The sequence below is a fragment of the Phyllostomus hastatus genome, unplaced genomic scaffold, assembly GCF_019186645.2.
Source record: "Phyllostomus hastatus isolate PE091 unplaced genomic scaffold, TTU_PhHast_1.1 phas_scaffold_216, whole genome shotgun sequence".
Taxonomy (NCBI): Eukaryota; Metazoa; Chordata; class Mammalia; order Chiroptera; family Phyllostomidae; genus Phyllostomus; species Phyllostomus hastatus.
The window spans coordinates 11,677,720-11,694,001 of record NW_025334018.1 but is presented as its reverse complement, the minus strand read 5'-3'; positions in this window follow the sequence as shown (position 1 = coordinate 11,694,001).

Here is a 16,282-nt window from a genome sequence, read left to right as displayed (position 1 = left end):
GCTTCAACCAACTGATCCACCCGACCAGGGCCAGAGTGGTCTTGCCAACACGCACATCAAATCCCTGCTCAAACCCTTCACATAGTTCCCGATTCTCTTTAAAAAGTTTGAAACTCCCTACAAGCCCACAGGATCTTCCTTCCGCCCATCTCTCTGCCCCCGCCTACCACCCTGTCCTTCACTTCATCCCCCCAAAACCACAAGCTCACTCCTGCCTGCCCCACAGATTGTCAAAGCCCACCCCTCCCTGGCAGTCTAACCCCTCATCTGCCCCTTCCCCGTGGTGGGGCGCCCAGCCCCCTGTTAGAACGTGAGCTCCCCGTGGCACAGAGTTGTCTCGTCCACCACTGTATCTCCCGCACCCAGAACAACGGCTGGTGCGTAGCAGGTGCCCAGTGAATGCTTGTGCTGAGTGGATGATTGGATAAAGGAGTGAATGCTGCCGCTCCAGGAAGGCCTCTGCTCCATAGCAGGGCCTGGACTTGAACCCAGGTCTCCTGACTCTCAGGCCAGGCTTTTCCCTCTACAAAGTACCATCTTGAAGGTTGAAGGATCACTCCTCTAGCTGTCGAGAAAGAGAAATGACCTCTGGCTCCGGCAGCCTCTTTGCCAGGAAGGGCCTGGCCCTCCCTGCGGCAGCACGCACACTCACGCTGCGGAGGGGCCAGCCCTAGCCGGGCAGCCGGCCTCCCGGCCGCCACCAGCGGGGACCCTGTGGCACACTCGCTGTAGCCACTGCTGCTCGTCGCAGCCAGCTCAGCCGGACCCCACACGGGCACTGGTGCACCGTTTGAGCACCACACACACACACAGACGCGCACATACATTTTGCATGAAACAAAGCACTTCAGAAAGGAGTTCGGGCTCTGCCCCTCCCTTCCTGCCGCGCAGCAGTGACAATCGGTGGTGGTCTTGGCAGAGGCCTCTGTTGCCTCCTCTTTGTCTCCGAGTCTAGACCATTCATTTCCTCTCATTGAGCTTTATTTTCAGCCTGTGACTCTCGTGTGTGCTCGGACCTTCGGCTCCCAGACTTCTAGCCTGTGCCTCTGCTGTCGGGGCCGGCTCTTGGACAACCAAACCTGTGCGTGAACCCGTGCGCGAGTGCGTCAGTGGGAAGGAACAAAGTGTCTCAACGATCAGTGCAGGCTCCTGCTGATCCTGTAGTTAATCAGTCACCTCCCTCTTCGGGGCGCAGAGGGACACTCGGCACTGGGTGGAGCGTCGGCCCGTGGCGTGGTCCCAAAGGAGGGCCCCACCCTGTGGTTTCCGACCTGGGCCCAGGTGGACAAGCCGGGCTGTGCTGGGGTGGAGACCAGCATGGTCTGGGACATTAGGTGGGGGTGGCAGTGGGTGAGGGGGCCAAGGGGTGGAGCTCTGGGCTCCTGGGCTTCTCTCCCTCATCACAGGCCTCGGTGGGGCCATCCTCTCACCTCGCCCTTTCCTTTCCTCTCCTCTCAGGCCTCCTTCCGAGGTGTCTTCGTCCGCACAGTGAGACAGAGGGGTATTAACAAAGCTCACTGCCCTTGGCTCTCTGGTCAGGGACTACCTGCCTGGCCTGTGTGCTTGACGACCAGAACGTGGGCTCTTCCAAGAGTGATGAGGGACCAGAGGGGTGGGTGGGGCATGGGTGTCCACCTCCCTCCTCACAGGCGGGTGCTGGTCCCGCCCTCAGAAGGCTGGGCTGGAGGAGCAGATGGAAGGGGACAGGTCTGCGGGGCGCTGCGGGTCTGAAGCAGCAGGTGGCGCCCACGGCTCCTCTTTGCAGGAACCAAGCCGGCTGCAGAGCTCAGACTACAGGGAAAATTCCGCCATCGAGGAGCAGGCGGGGACACTGCGGCCTCGCCAGACTGCACCCTGCAGAGTCACCACGCCCCTGCGGGTGCTCACCGGTCGGCCTCCGCACCTGCCAGCTCTCAGTTCTCCAGGGGGCGCGCTGCGCTGCGCCTGCCCGGCCACAGCGGCCCCCACCCGAGCCCCGCGCCTTCGGAGTGACCCTTCAGATCAGCGGCGCCAGGGCTGACTGGGCTCTAGCGGCCCCTCTTTTCAGTGTGTGTGTGTGTGTGTGTGTGTGGGGAGGGGTTTATTGCACGCAGGGGTCAAGGCCACCGCAGCGCAGGGATGCGCTCCTTCCTGCGTGTACATCTGTGTTGCCGCGGTGAGCCCGGCCACCGCCCCTGCAGGATTCCGGGGACCCAGGAAAGGCAGAAAAGCTGCCATTCCCTGTGGGCTCTGTTTTCTTAGATTATGTCAGGGGGGAAAGGAGAGGGAGACCCAGGGTGTCCTGAGAGGAGGGTCGAGGAGAGGATTGGGGGCTGGGGGAGCTGCTCCAGGAAAGGAGAGGTCCTCACAAGCGCTGATACTTCCCACGCACCAGGCACACTCTGGTGGCGCTTTATGCATTATCTCATTTGATCCCCCAACAGCCCTTTGAGGTCTGGAGGCATCAGAACCCATTTTGCTGGTGAGCATCTGGAGGCTCCCTCCAGGTCACCCTGCTGGATGTGAGCAGAGGCATGTTTTGTGCACTTGTCCTAGTGAGTGTCTCCCAGTGCCAGTGACCAGGGCGAGAGGGGGGACAGACAGAGGAGAGGCGAAGTGGGCCAGGCCCCGGGTTCTGGCAGCCTCAGCCCCTCCCGCTGGCTTTGCAGCCAAATGCGTTGGATGGCACCGAGGGAGAGGGAGCTGGCCGGGAGGGGCCTCTGCTCTTGACCTGGGTCGCTCCTCAGGTGCACGTGGGTCAAGGTCCTCAGGGAAGGGGGCCGGTGGAGCACGTGGGGCGAGGGTGGGAGAGGGAGCCTGTCTTAGAATTCGCCCTGAGCTAAAATTTCCCAGTTGCACCTTTGACCCCTGTAAAAAGAATCCTCAAAACTCACTTTCACGGGAGTTAATCATTCACCTTCTGCACGGGCCGGGTGACCTTTGCCGTGTGCTTGGCATTCTGTTTGCTTTTCTTAAAAGTCCTGGCGTCCGCGTGATTGGGCCGGTGGTGTCCTTTAGGTGGGGCAGAGGGGGGTTTGGGGTGTGACACAGGCCTGGTTTCCTCCCCGCCCTCCGTCTCCCGGGAGTCCGGCAGCACTCCTCAGAGGTTCTGAGTTGCACTCTATCGCTGTGGCCCGAGCGGGGTGGGAGGGCGGTCCAAGCGACCCCCCACCCTGCCCTTGGTTGCTTTAGGGTTTGCTCTCGTCTGGGTGGCAGCTGATTGTACCAGCGGAGAGCATTCTCTCTTTACTTTTTTAATTGAATTTACTGGGATGACACTGGTTAACAAAATCATGTAGGTGTCAGGTGTACAGGCCTGTAACACATCATCTGTGTGTCGTGTTGTGTGTCCACCGCCCCACATGGAGTCTCCTGCCACCACGTTTCTCCTCCTTCCGTCTCTCCCCACCCCCTTTCCCTTTGCTAACCACCATACTGTTCTGTATCTGTGACTTATTTTTGTTTAATCCCTTCAGCTTTTTCACCCAGCCCCCCGCCCCCTCCCCTCTGACAGCTGTCAGTCCAGAGATCATTCTCTTTATTTCATTGCTACGGTTCCCTAGTCAGCTTGCACATAGGGAGATACACGTTAGAGGCTTTTCACTTTTAACATCCGACTCACCTGAAAGTTGATTACCCTCCTATAAAAGTTAGGGAGGGCAAGTTGGCTGTGTGACCTCAGGCATGTCACCCAGCTGCTCCAGGTCTCAGGCTTTCCCTCCGCACAGAGGGGCAGTGGGCTCCCAGCCCCCTCCCCAGGTGGGCGCTCTGCAGCCTGTAATGCAGCCTGCAATGCAGCCTGCAATGCTGCCTGTAATGCAGCCTGCAATGCTGCCTGCAATGCAGCCTGTAATGCTGCAGGCTGCTATCAGAGGCAAACCCAGCTCCAATGACTATTTCTGGCTCAGTGAGGAGAGAGCGTGTCTGCCCCACCCATATCTCCGAGGTCCTGACAGCCGGCAGGACGCTTTCCCCCGGCATCCCACTGAGCGTTCAGACTGAAGATGCTCCCACCAAACGCACCCCCCCTTCCTCCCCTCTTCTTAGCCAGCTCCTCTGGTGACCCCTTTTATCTCCCTGGCACCCCAAACTGGGAACCTCAATAATGTCTCTGAAGTCTTGTATCCTTCAGTCTCACATTCACTTGGCTCCTGAGACTCGAGCATTCTGGTGGTGAAGTGCTCTCAGCTTCTCCCCAGTCCAGGCCCTTGTCACCGCTCATGTGGGCTCGGCCGCTGCCCTGAACAGCCTCAGTGGTATCCCTGCTCTCCTTCTCTATGCTGACTCATGCAAAGCATCACCACCAGATCTGTTTCACCCACCTACAGCCCTGGCCAGCCTGGCCCCTCTGCAGACCTTTGAATGGATTTCTGTGGCCACCTGAACACTAAGCTGCCTTCCAGGGCCTCCATGACACAGGCCCAGCCACACTCCCCTGCCAGCCTCACCCTGCACTCCAGCCGCACCGACGCCCTGCACTCGTGGCCCAGCCGGTCTGTCTGTCCCCACATGCTTCGTGTCCTCACGTGTTCTGCCTGCAGCACGCACAGCTCCCAGAGCTGGCTGCCTCTTCATCAAGGCCCACTGCCAGTGCTGCTCTTTCCTTGAAACATTCCTGGAGTCCCCCCGTGAGGATCCATTTCCCATTCATCCATTCAATCCTTGAACACTGACAGAGCAGCAGCTATGTGCCTGGCCCTGGGATTTCAATGGCAAGTAAGAGGGACGAGTTCCTGCTCTCAGGGAGCTGACTGATGGACGATGGCAGAACCTAGACAAGGAAGCAAACAAGCAAATGAACAAACAAACATTGGAGGTTCCAGTAAGTACTAGAGAAGAACTTCTCGATTCACTGGCCTTCACCATGGTCCACTGGTAACACAGCTCTCTGTGAGCAAATCCTGCCTGTGCACCCTCAGAGGGCAGACTCTGAGTCTCACTCATTTCCGTGATGTCCACGTTGCTGAGTCTCATCCCCTCTGTGTAGCAGCCCCTCCATGTGTGTGTGTGTGTGTGTGTGTGTGTGCATGCGTGCATGTGCGTGTGTGTGAAAGGAAGGGAGAACTGATTCTTTCTCACTCTCCCTAAAACGCATCCTTGAAGGGTCGCACCTCTTTCGACCATCAGGTTTGTTGCTTCAAGCCTAGGAGCCCGCCGCCGCTCCCCTGAACAGCGTGCCTGACGCCTCACATCCCCAGAGAAAACACCACGAACCATCTCTCCCCCTTTGCCGTGCTTCGCTGGTGTCAGTACGTGACTCGTGACCTGCCCGCACTCTGCTCACCAAACAGACGGTAGGGGCCCCGCAAACTCCCCCCTTAGCCCGCTGCCCCCTTCCGACACAGGCTCACACTCGGTTTTACATCCTCTGTGCCTTCAAGCCCGCCCGCCCCCCATGCCAGACGTTCCCTCGGGGCCGCGGTGGGAGGACGAGACTCGGCCTTGGGTCGTCACGGCCGGAATCAAGCCTCTGGAAACCAACGTGAGTGATGTCAGCAGGGCCAGGACTACGCTGGTCACAGCGGGAAACACACTCGCCCCTGGCTTGTGCAAAGCCAAGTCCCCTAAAAATGGCCCTCAGCCATCATCAAGATCTACTTCTTGGGTGAAGAGGGGATGCGAGCGGTTGCTCGCACACACGCCCCTGCAGAGACGCGCTGAGTGTTCACTGAGCTGGAAAAGGGAGGAGAGATACAAACGCAGGATGGCCCTTCATGAGCACAGGTCTCGTCACTGTGCTCCTGGCACGTCGCCCAGCCTTCCTGGCCATGTCAATCAGCCAGACTCCGGCGGGTCTCTTCCCCAGTTTCTGCTCTCTCCTCCTCTCCTAACACCACGTGCTTTTTTGAAGAGGGTGGGAGTGGGGGTAGAGGGTCTCTCAGATAAATGCTTTAAAATTGCGGGGAATCGGGGCAAACAGAATGGAATGCTCAGCAATCTCCATCTCCCTCACCTCACAGAAGAAATAATCACAGCATGAAAAAAACAGTCCACAGAGCAGATGTTGGAGGAGTGGTGGAAGCCTCTGCTGTGGGCAGCCCAGGCTCACAGTGTGTGGAGAGTCACTGCGGTCACCAGGAGCTGTGTCATTGCCCCGTGCATGCTCAGTCATGCAGAACACCTCCTCCGGCCAGGCCCCCACAGCCCCTGGCCTCAGGCAGAGCTGCGTCTGGATTCACTTTCCATTTGGGAGACACAGTTTCATTGCCATGGCCGTCTGCAGTAGAGGCCTGGGGCCAGGAGCAAGTTCATGGGAACCCCTGCCAACAGGGACCGCCCAGGGGGGCCGGGGCCTGTGGCTTGGCTCTGCTCACTGCTGTGTGCAAGGACCTTTCACCTCTGTAGGACGCAGTCGCCCCACCTGGGGAAAGGAGACCGAGAATGCTCACCTCATACGGGTGTTGCTGAGAAAGCCGCGGGAAAGGTCCTTGAAAGCACTTCGTGTTGAAAGCACAGAGCCAGTGCTGGTTGCCATTGTCACCGAGCTACTTGGTTTTAGAAATTGCCTTCCAGTAAAACTGACTGGTGTGTGTGTGTGTGTGTGTACAGTTCTATGGCTCGTCAAGCATGCGCACATTTGTGTAACCATCCCCACTGTGAGAATATGGAAGAGTGTGATCGTGCGCCCAGTGCAGGACTTTAGTCCCAGCACTGTGATTTCACTGTCACTGGGTTTAATTTGCTGACATTCTGCATCGATGTTTGTGAGGGATATTGATATGACCTTTTCTTCTGCTGCCTTTGTGTGGTTTCGGCATCAGGGTAATAATGCCGGTGTCCTGGGATAGGCTGGGAAGAGTTTCTCTTGTTTGCTTTTTAATTTTTAAATTTTCAGTTATACAGTTGATGTACATTACTATATTCATTTCAGATGTACAACAGAGTGGTTGGACATTCGTATACCTTACAAAGTGATCGCCCTGGTAAGTCTCGTGTGTTCCTCTACTATTTCCTCCTATTTCTTCTTGAGTCTTTGCTAGAATTCACCAGTGAGACCGTGCGGGCCTGGAGATTTATTTTTTACAGGGCTTTTAACTATGGATTTGTTGTCTTTAATCATAGCACTGTTTAGATCTTCTATTTCATCATCACTGAACTGTAGGTTGTGGTTTTCACGGAATCGGTCCATTTCATCAGACAGCCAGACTTGGGAGCGTGGAGTTGTCTGTAGTATTATTCCCTCACCGTCTCATTCACTACTGTTTAAAACACCTGGAGGGGTGTTCTTCTTTCATTCCTGGTGTTGATACCTTGTATCTTCTTTCCTTTCTTATCAGATGTTCACTGATTTTATTGATGGGACTTTCCAAAGACCCATCTTTTGGTGTCATTGATTGTCCCTATTGCTCCTCTGTGTTCCGTTTCAGTGGGACCTGCTCTTGCTGGGCTGTCTCCCTCCTTCCGCTTCCTTTCCGCTGATTGCGTCCCTCCCGCCCTGGTCCCGTCAGGTGTGAGCTTAGGTGGCTGATTGGGTGCCCACCTTCTTGTCTAACGTAAACACTCAATCCCAGAAGATTCCCCCTGAGCCCTGCATTAGGTGCAACCCATACACTTTGAAGTGTTCTGTTTTCATTTTCATTCAGTTCAAAATATTTTCTCCTTTTCCTCAAGACTGCGTCTCAGACTAATGGATTCTTTTAAGTATTTTATTTAATTTCCAAGAGTTTAGAGATTTTTCCCATATATGCTTTCATAACCATTAGACCTAGGAAAACTGCAGGTATCCAGAGAAGCCATTATTTTGAAAACTATAGAACTTATTGAACACTCCCCGTGTGCAGAGTGCTAGGTCAGGTGCTGCTCTGGGACCATGGCGGCAGGAGGTTCAGCTGCAACCTTCCAGGAACTGACCGTCCGGGAGGGAACCCGAGATGCTCGTGCAAACAAGTGGGATTCATGGTGGTCAGTGATACACACTTCGTTGTGGTGCAAAGCAGCGTGGTGACTGGGGTCTCTTCCAGCTGAGGCGGTTGTGGTCAAGGTCAAGAGTGGGAGGTGAGCCTTGAGCATGGGTAGGATTTCTATTGTGAAGGCCTTAGGGGAGGGCCGTTTCCGCTTAGAGGGAACTTGGCCCGGCGGTGGCAGCAGCTTGTGCCCTGGGACCCCTCCGCTCCCGGTGCCCAGCTGAGCCTGCTGCCACTCCGCACACGTCACCTGCTCAACTCGCACTGCTCTGGGGCGCGAACTCATCAGACCCACTAGATTAAGGCTCTTCCAAAAGTTGAAGGCAGCTCCAAAAGCCGTTGGAAAGATAGGTATTGTTCGCTGTTTTCTGGACCAGCAGAGGCGAAGGCGGGGGGGACAAAAACAAGGTTAATGTAGAGTCTTCCGACTTCCCTCACATCTTGCCACCTCACAGGTGTAGCCTGGTCTTCTGCTTTTTCAGAAATTAAGCCAAGAAACAGGAGTCAGGGACTCACTCACGACGATAAAGCAACTCATTGGCGGATCCTGGAGCATTCTGCCCTGTTGCGAACAGGAGTCGGATTAGCTCTGGGGCTTGGGCCGTTCTGGCCTCCAGAAGCCAGGGGAGCAAGCACTGGACTCACTGAAGCCAAAAGAGAGTGAAATGCCTGGGGGTGGGAGAGAAAGCATCACCTTCGCGTCAGCCTGAGGACTCCTGCTCCTTGACAGAGGTAAAAATGGCTTCCCTGCCTTTGAGAGACAGGGGAGATCGACCAACAAGAAAGAATTCTGGGCGGAGTGAGAGTTAACAGCCCCCAGTCCTTGTGGCCAAGTCTGCCGTCCTTCCTGAAGTTTTCAGACGTATCTCACTTCCTTTCCTATTTGCTTCAGAAATTGGTTTGCAGGGTCAACAAACCTGGACTAACAGCCATGTTTCTGAAATTCTGGAATTTGCATTTTCCAATCAATTTATCCTGCATTTGCATATTTGGGTTTTTACTGGAGAATGATTGTGCCTCTATTGGCGGTTTACCAAGAAGAAAATACGTGTTTTACCTCTCTTGGCAAAGATTAAAATAATTAGATTTCATTTCATAGAAAAATTTTTAAACAAAATGGTTAATTCCTTGTTGAATTTCCTTGGACAGTTACTTAAACTCTCCAAGTCTCAGTTTTCCTCGTCGGTAGAAGAGAGCTAACACCCCCCCACCTCATGGGGTTGCCGGGGTACGGGGAACGTGAGTCAGCAGTCTGAAGAGCATCTAGCACAGCTGGGCACGTGTCGAACCCTTGCTATGGATATGGGCTGCCTGAATACACGGACGACAGTCACCCCCAGCGCTTTATGAAAGTCTGTCCCAGAACTCCCAAATAGGGCTATGAAATTGGATCTAATCTTGGTGCCTTTTTATCCGGCCTCATAAGGACTGGTCACTGTGACCGGTTTTCTTGTACAAATAACAAGTTTGTTTTGAAGGAGAATGACTCCAAGGCTGAAAGAATGTTCGGAAAGAACCGGATTGATTTATTCAAAAACAAGACATCCTAAAGGATTTTATATTGTTCTGGTGCTTTATAGTTCGTGAAAGCTCTTTAGCATGCCTCATCTCTTTCGGATTACCAAAATCACACCCGGAAAAACAGGCTGGAACATGAGGAGACTCAGCGAGGGAAGAAGTTGCCCGTTGCTAAGAAGGGCAGGGAGCAGCCTCGAACTCACCTTCTGCGTCCAGTTCTAACAGATCCCTAGGGCCCAGAGGACACCGAGGAAAGCCATTCGAAAGGAAGACTGAACTCTTTTGGACTTACTGGAACATTTTTCTAAAGTGCCTGCCAGCACTTGAGTGATGGTTTACACTAACATTTGATGTTTTCATGATGAGAGTATCCGAGATTTCTACCCAAGTTACTTCAGCTGTGACAGGGACATAGAGTCCGGATGTAAAACCGGGATGAAGCAAGCAGAAAGAGAGCCGATTGGGCCTTTGGCAGCGTGCTCCGGGCTCCCTGGGTGGCTCACTGGCCAAGCCTCTGCACTGCACGGCGCGCTCATGCATTTTCAGTGAAGCCCGCCAACACGCGGCTTAGAGCGCCCCCGCAACTCCGCAGGCCTCCCAGGTGGGTCTGGCCTGCTCCGGGCAGGTTACGACTCTTTCAGACTCGTTAGGTGGTCAACCAGCTCTTCGGGGCCAGCTCTGCCCTGGGCACAGCTCGGAAGACACAGAAAGCTGCGGCAGCTGCTGGGGCGTAGCACCCCTCTGCCAAGTCTCAGGGCACCAGTGGGCGAGGTTCTCAGACACGGAGGCCCACGTGTGCTGGGGCCGTGCCAGGGGTCCCAGGAAGAATCCATGAGGGGGGCCTTGCCTCAGGGCGTGTGCTCTCAGTTAGGGTAGGGTCTCCTACCCTAACTACCTAAGTAATCGGCTCTGAGGAGGGGCTGGTCCTCTAAGGTCTTTTCTTTCCGTGAATCCCCAAGGCAGTTTCAACGCCACCGGAAAGCAGAGAGAAGCAGCAACCTGCAGCCCGTGCTCCTGTGAGTCACCGTCACGGTCCTGCAGGACGGCCCTGGGCATTGGCCTCCTGGGCTCTGGGCACCGCAGGTGGCTCACCTTGTCCCCGAGTCCCTGCGACAACCGCACCTGTCTGCCCACCCCTCCCCCCATTTGGAAATGCCCGAATGGCCCTCCCAAGAAACACAGGATTGGTGTGAGTAGTAGTATTTGTTTAGCAACACCTCACCCAGGGACCAGTGGAGCCGGCAAACCATGAACCATGGCACACTTTGGCCCATGGCCTGATTTTGTGTGATCTTCATGCTAAGGATGGCTTTGTAATTTTGAAGGGTTGGGAGGAGAAGGAGAAGAGGAAGTGATAGGCTCTGTGTGTGGTCTGCAAAGTCTATATTTACCTTCTGGCCCTGTAAAGGTAAAGTTCACAGCTCAGCAAGCACGGCCAAGTACCACACCAGCCGTCCTGCCAGGTGCTGGGGAGGGGGTGATGGCAAGACACCACTGGTGTCCCCAGGAAGCGACAGTTCTGTGTGGGACAGAAAATAAATGCCCCGTAGTAGCCAGTGCAGCGCACACCATGATGGGGTCATACATATGTATTAGTGTTGCTATGGAGACTCAGAAAGAGGGACATCCAGCTCAGCCTTGGGGCCTTGGGGAATTCAGATCGGGGGAGCCTTCCAAAACGGGGGGACAAGGCTCTGGACAGAGAAGCAGGGATCAGCCAGGATGAGGAGAGAAACAGGCAGGAGTTGGAGCTGGAGGGGGGTTGAGGCCTGTTCCAGAAGATTCACAGTCTCACAGCGAAGTGCTTGGACTTGACCCGGGGTCTAATGCTGGCGCCATCACTTGACAGCTGTGTGGCCTTGAGAGGAGCACTTAACCTTTCTGTGCCCCAACCTCCTCATCCGTGGTTAAGAAGACAGCCTGTCTCATAGGGTTGCTGAGGACATTAAATGAGATAATACACGAAGCATGCAGAGCTGGGCCAGCCCATAGCTAGCACTCGGCCGGTGTTAGTGATTCCAGTCGCTGTCGGGTTCTTTGCCCTTATCATGCTGTCGGCGATGAGAACCACTGTGAGCACCTACCGCGTGCCCGGCTCTAACGGAGCACCAGGAATACGGCGGTCTTACTTGTCTTAAGACATCCGCATGGGAACTAGACCTCGCAGAAATCCAGGCGGAAAGCGTCATGACGATGGCTCCCTGGTGCCAGGGACAGAGTGCTCAGGGAATGCCAGAGGTCCGTCCATCCTTCGCGGACGGTGCGGAGCAGCCGCTGCCTGCCCGGGTGCTGGCCTCTGAGAGCCCAGGCGGGCAGGAGGTCTGGAAAGTCGGGAGACACGCGCTTCTCCAGCTCTCCTGAGAGGGGCATTCCAACTACGGCTGAACAGCGGAGAAAAGCATCAAGTCCTCGCTGCACCGGACTCACACTTGACCCCGAACCGCTTAGCTTTCCCGGGCCCCAGCAGCCCCACCCAGTCACGGCCTCGCGGAGACGTCTCTGGACTGGCGCGGGCCTCCGGCGGGGCTGCGCTTCCCCGCGGGCAGCAGCGCACCTCTCCCTGCGCATGCCCGGTTCAGTCCGCGGCAGAAGCCCTGGAAACGCAGTCCACGCGCAGTGGCGGCTCGGGCTCGGGCTCGTGCTGGACGGAAGAGAGTCTCTTCTTGCCCCGCCTGTGGAGCCTCCCTCTAGCTGCTCTGCCCCAGCCCGTGGGCCTTCTCAGGCACAGGAACGGCCCAGGAGGGAGGCTGGGGGTAAGCGCCAATATGCAGCAGGCAGGCCTGCGCCATGTCCCCCCCTCCTCCCTGCGTGTCCTGCGACCGTGCAGCGGTGAGTAGAGAGGGCGCCCCTTTTTCTGTGGCCTCTAAGCTGATGGTGACTGCCACGGTCGGTGGCCGGCCTGTGCATATGGCCCACGGTGTGGCTAACCTGCGGCAGGGGCCCTGAGGGCGGGGCTCTGAGTGCGTGTTTCTGGTGGGGGGTGGGGGTGGGGGTGGGGGCGCTGTGCAGAGTGGGAGCAGCTCTCGGCGATGCCCTGGGCGCAGGTTCTGCTGTCCCCACGGTGGGGGCAGCCCGGTGGGGGCAGCTGGTGGCCTCTGCCCCGCAGCCCAGCGCTGTGCTGGTCGGACTCTGACTATACAATCTCTAAGTGCCCTGGGCTGCTTTGAGAGGAGGACATTATCTTCCATATGATTATATAATAATGAGAAAATGTTCCTGTGTTCTGAGCACACTGTGTTCCAAGCCCTTATTTATTTTCCCTCCATAATATGAGCTGACAGCACAGAGACACAGGTCTGTGGTCATTTCCACACCATTTGTCTCTCCCCGCCCCACCCTCCTCTCCTCCTCTGCCACCTGTCGCCTGCCGGACCTCGGCCCTCTCACCAGGCCACGGCGCTCCCGGGAGGGCCCTGCAGCGCAGTGCTGCTCAGCCCTGGCTTGAACGTGCACACTGAGCTCTGACGATAGCCCCAGGAGGTAGACATTAAGGTGGTTCTCATTTCACAGTTGAGGAAACTGAGGCCTGGAGGGGTTCGGTCAGGTGCCCAGGGCCACACAGCAGGTGAGAGGCAGAGCACAGACTGCCACCCCGGCTGTCTGACTTCGTCTTCGTGCCGTCGGCCTCGCGCTGTTCAGCCTCCGGGTCTGTGCTGGACCTGTGTACAGAACAAGCTGTGGGCACCTGGACACCCGGTGTCCCAGCGCGTGGACACTGTGGAGACGAGGCACACTGACCACTGCACCGGTGAGAGGAGGAGGCCATGGAAGCTCTAGGCTGTTAAAGTAGTCAGGTCTGTCCTTTCTCGCCAGGACGCTCCCGGAGTTTCTCCGGTTGCCCTACACTGAATGTCTGGCATTCCTACGGGAAGTCTGGCACCTCCAGAGCCATTCCTGGGGTCCCCGGAGCTCCCCAGAAGCAGCCTGGGTTTGAGCTGTGGCACTGGGTTCGAGATACCAGATACCCCGGCTCAGCAGCCAGCTGTTTGGGTATGGCCAGCAGTGGGCCACCAGGACCCTCCCAGGAATGACCTGTCAACGTCTTGGAGTCTGTCACGGCGTATCTCTGGGTCTGGGCCTGTCTGTGGGTGTGACGGGACACGTGTGTATCTCATGAAGGTGTGCTTCACTGGGTTGTTGGGGTGTGTGTGTGTGTGTGTGTGTCAGGGCTCATATCTAAATATGGGTATGCACCAGTGTGAGCATAAAGCATGGCAGTGTATGTGTGGAAGAGGACAGGCCAGAGGTGCGCAGCTGTGTGACCACATGCGTGTGCATGGGCACATGTTCCTGGTGGCCCTTGACACAGTCTCGGCTCCGAGCTGCCCAGCATTCCATCTTCACTTCTCCAAGGCTCCCCAGCAGTGTTTCAAGGTGCTCCGGGCCCTGCCTGCAGACGCGGTAGCTGGTTCTTTGTGAGCCTGACTCTGTCCCTCCAGCTTCCCCCTTACTCACATTCTGCTCATTTTGCTTTCTGCTGCCCCAACCACGTGGACTGACCCCTGGCCACATCGGAAAGGAACTGACAAATGTTTGGTTCAGATACAGTTTTTGAGCCAAAAAAACGATGGTGCCCAGGAGTCCCCAGAGCCATGGCAGGACCATGCCCATGACTTTCTGCATCCCCCTCCTTCTGATTGGAGCCTCTCCCCCACCCCAGGCAGGCAAACGAATGGGGGAGGGCTCTCCCCTCTGTACTCTTCCTGCCTCTGGCTATTTCCCAGCGGGGAGCAGCACCACTCTCTGACAGCCACAGGCTCCGTCTGGGTCCCCGGGGGCTTCACTCACAGCCTCCACATTGCCCTGCAAAGCTGGGTGAATGGGGGGCTGTGGGACTGTTGGAACCTGGGACTGCCAGGAGGCTGATGGACAGGGGGTGCTACGCTGCCAGCGGGCCCCGGGGAGAGGAGTTAGCAGTCCAGGAGGCAGGGAGAGGGGCTCGGCAGCCCAGCGGGGAGAGGCAGCTCTGGGCGCGGCTCCAGGAGGACGATGCAGAGTCACTCCCTCTGCAGTAGCCCTGCTCCTGTGCCCTCCTCCTCAGCACCTCGTTTCCTTCCCTGTCCTCAGCGCCTGGGCCCAGGTCTCCAGGTGTGACCACCCTCCATTGTGCCCTTTGCCCAGTAGGGCTTATGCTGGTTGCCTTCCTGCAGGGACTCTCTGATGATGGTCAAAGCAATCAGAAAGCTCTGGACAAATTGACTGTGGACAAATTGCTTAAGCCCTCTGTGCCTCCATTTTTCATCTGTAAACCAGGAATGGAATAGGGTTACGGTGAGAATTGAAAGAGTTACTGTATGTAAAGCACTTGCAACAATACCTGGCATGTAGAATGCTCTCAGTGATGGTTTCCTGTTATGAGACTGTCCCAGAGGTGGATCTGGCCTTTCCCTGTGGCCCGCTGGGTATGGGGCCGGGGGGGGGGGGGGGCAGGGGACGGGGAGATTTGTCTTTTGCAGTTCCTAGGCCTGGAAGGGGGGAGGGGCAATGCCTCACGCCTGGGAAGAAGCCCCACGGGGTGGGCTGCACCTGGGGTGCCGGCCGCCCAGCCGGGGCTCCCTCCCAGCCCAGGCAGGGGAGGCTTGCAGACAGCAAGACCTGTCCCCCCAAGGGTCTCTTCTTAGAGTTCAGCAGAGCGGAGACCCTCTATAATTTGTATCTGGTGATGAGGCCAGTAGACCTAGGCTGTAAAAATAAACCTTGACAAGATTTTAATTAAGCGCTTTCCACCACAATTCAGAACAGGGTTGTTTCTTTCCAAGAGCAATGGACCTGCAGCGCAGCCCACCCCCGGGGGAAACGTCAAAGGCCTCAGAGAGCGGGATGGAATCCGGACCAGGCTGCGCTGGGCTCTGGGCTGGCCTTGGCCGAAGGGCCTGCGGACTCAACGTGAGGAGCCCCCTGCCGGCCCCGGCCCTGGGGTGTACCCACACTCCTGCCCCTCCCCCCAATGGGCTATTTCTGCACCTAGAGGCAAGTGGAGACTGGGGAGGTGGCTTTGCTTTTTACATCTCTTTTTCCCCCGAGCTTGTGGCTCTGGAGGTGGTGTCTGGGGGCCATGGAACCTGCCCGACAGGGCCCAGGGACCAGCCTGGACTGAGCACCACACAGGGCAGCATCCGCGTGGGACCGCCCAGGAGCAAGGCCCGGGCTCCTCTCCACGCAGGCCCCGTGTGGAGATGTCATGCCCGCTCCTTCTCGCTGCAAAGTGAGAAGAGATCGGCGGGGTGCCGGGACTGAGGGCGGTGACAGCAGCCTGCTCCAGGGGTGGTCCAGACTGGGGTGGGAGAGAGGAAGGGGAAGGAGAAGGGAGGAGGAGAAAGGAGGGGAAAAGAAAAGGAAAAGAAGGAGGAGCCAGGGGTGAGGGGCAGGGGGGAGGACCACAAAGGCGGCACCTCTCTGGCGCTCGGGAGCTCCCTGTCCCCCACCTCAGTGTGGGGGTCGCTGTGCTCTGCTCTGGCTCTTGGAGAGGGGGCGCTCGGGTGGCAGGCAGGGCTGGGGTGGGAGGACAAGGCAGACACCGAGGGGAAAACAAAGGGGCCGGAGCTTGTCGCTGGGACCCAAGAGTCTGGGCTGGGGGGTGGAGGTTCTGCCTGTGCCCTAAGCACCGGGCAACCCAGCAGCAGGCCAGTCCCAGCCCGGCCCAGTGACCTGCCTCCCACCCGCTGGTGTTTCCAGCTTTCCGTGGATCGTGTTCTCCCAGAGCTGGAGCAGGGGCTGAGGCCGGCTGTCTCCCTAGAATGACAGATCATTGTTGTTATCGCTCCCAGCTCTGGTTTGGGATTTGAGCATGGAGAAGCTGCATTCTCTCATAATTAATTTAGATGGCTGTCACGGTGGCCATCGCTGGCCCCAAGCAAAGAGAAGAGCCTGAGAAATTGAGG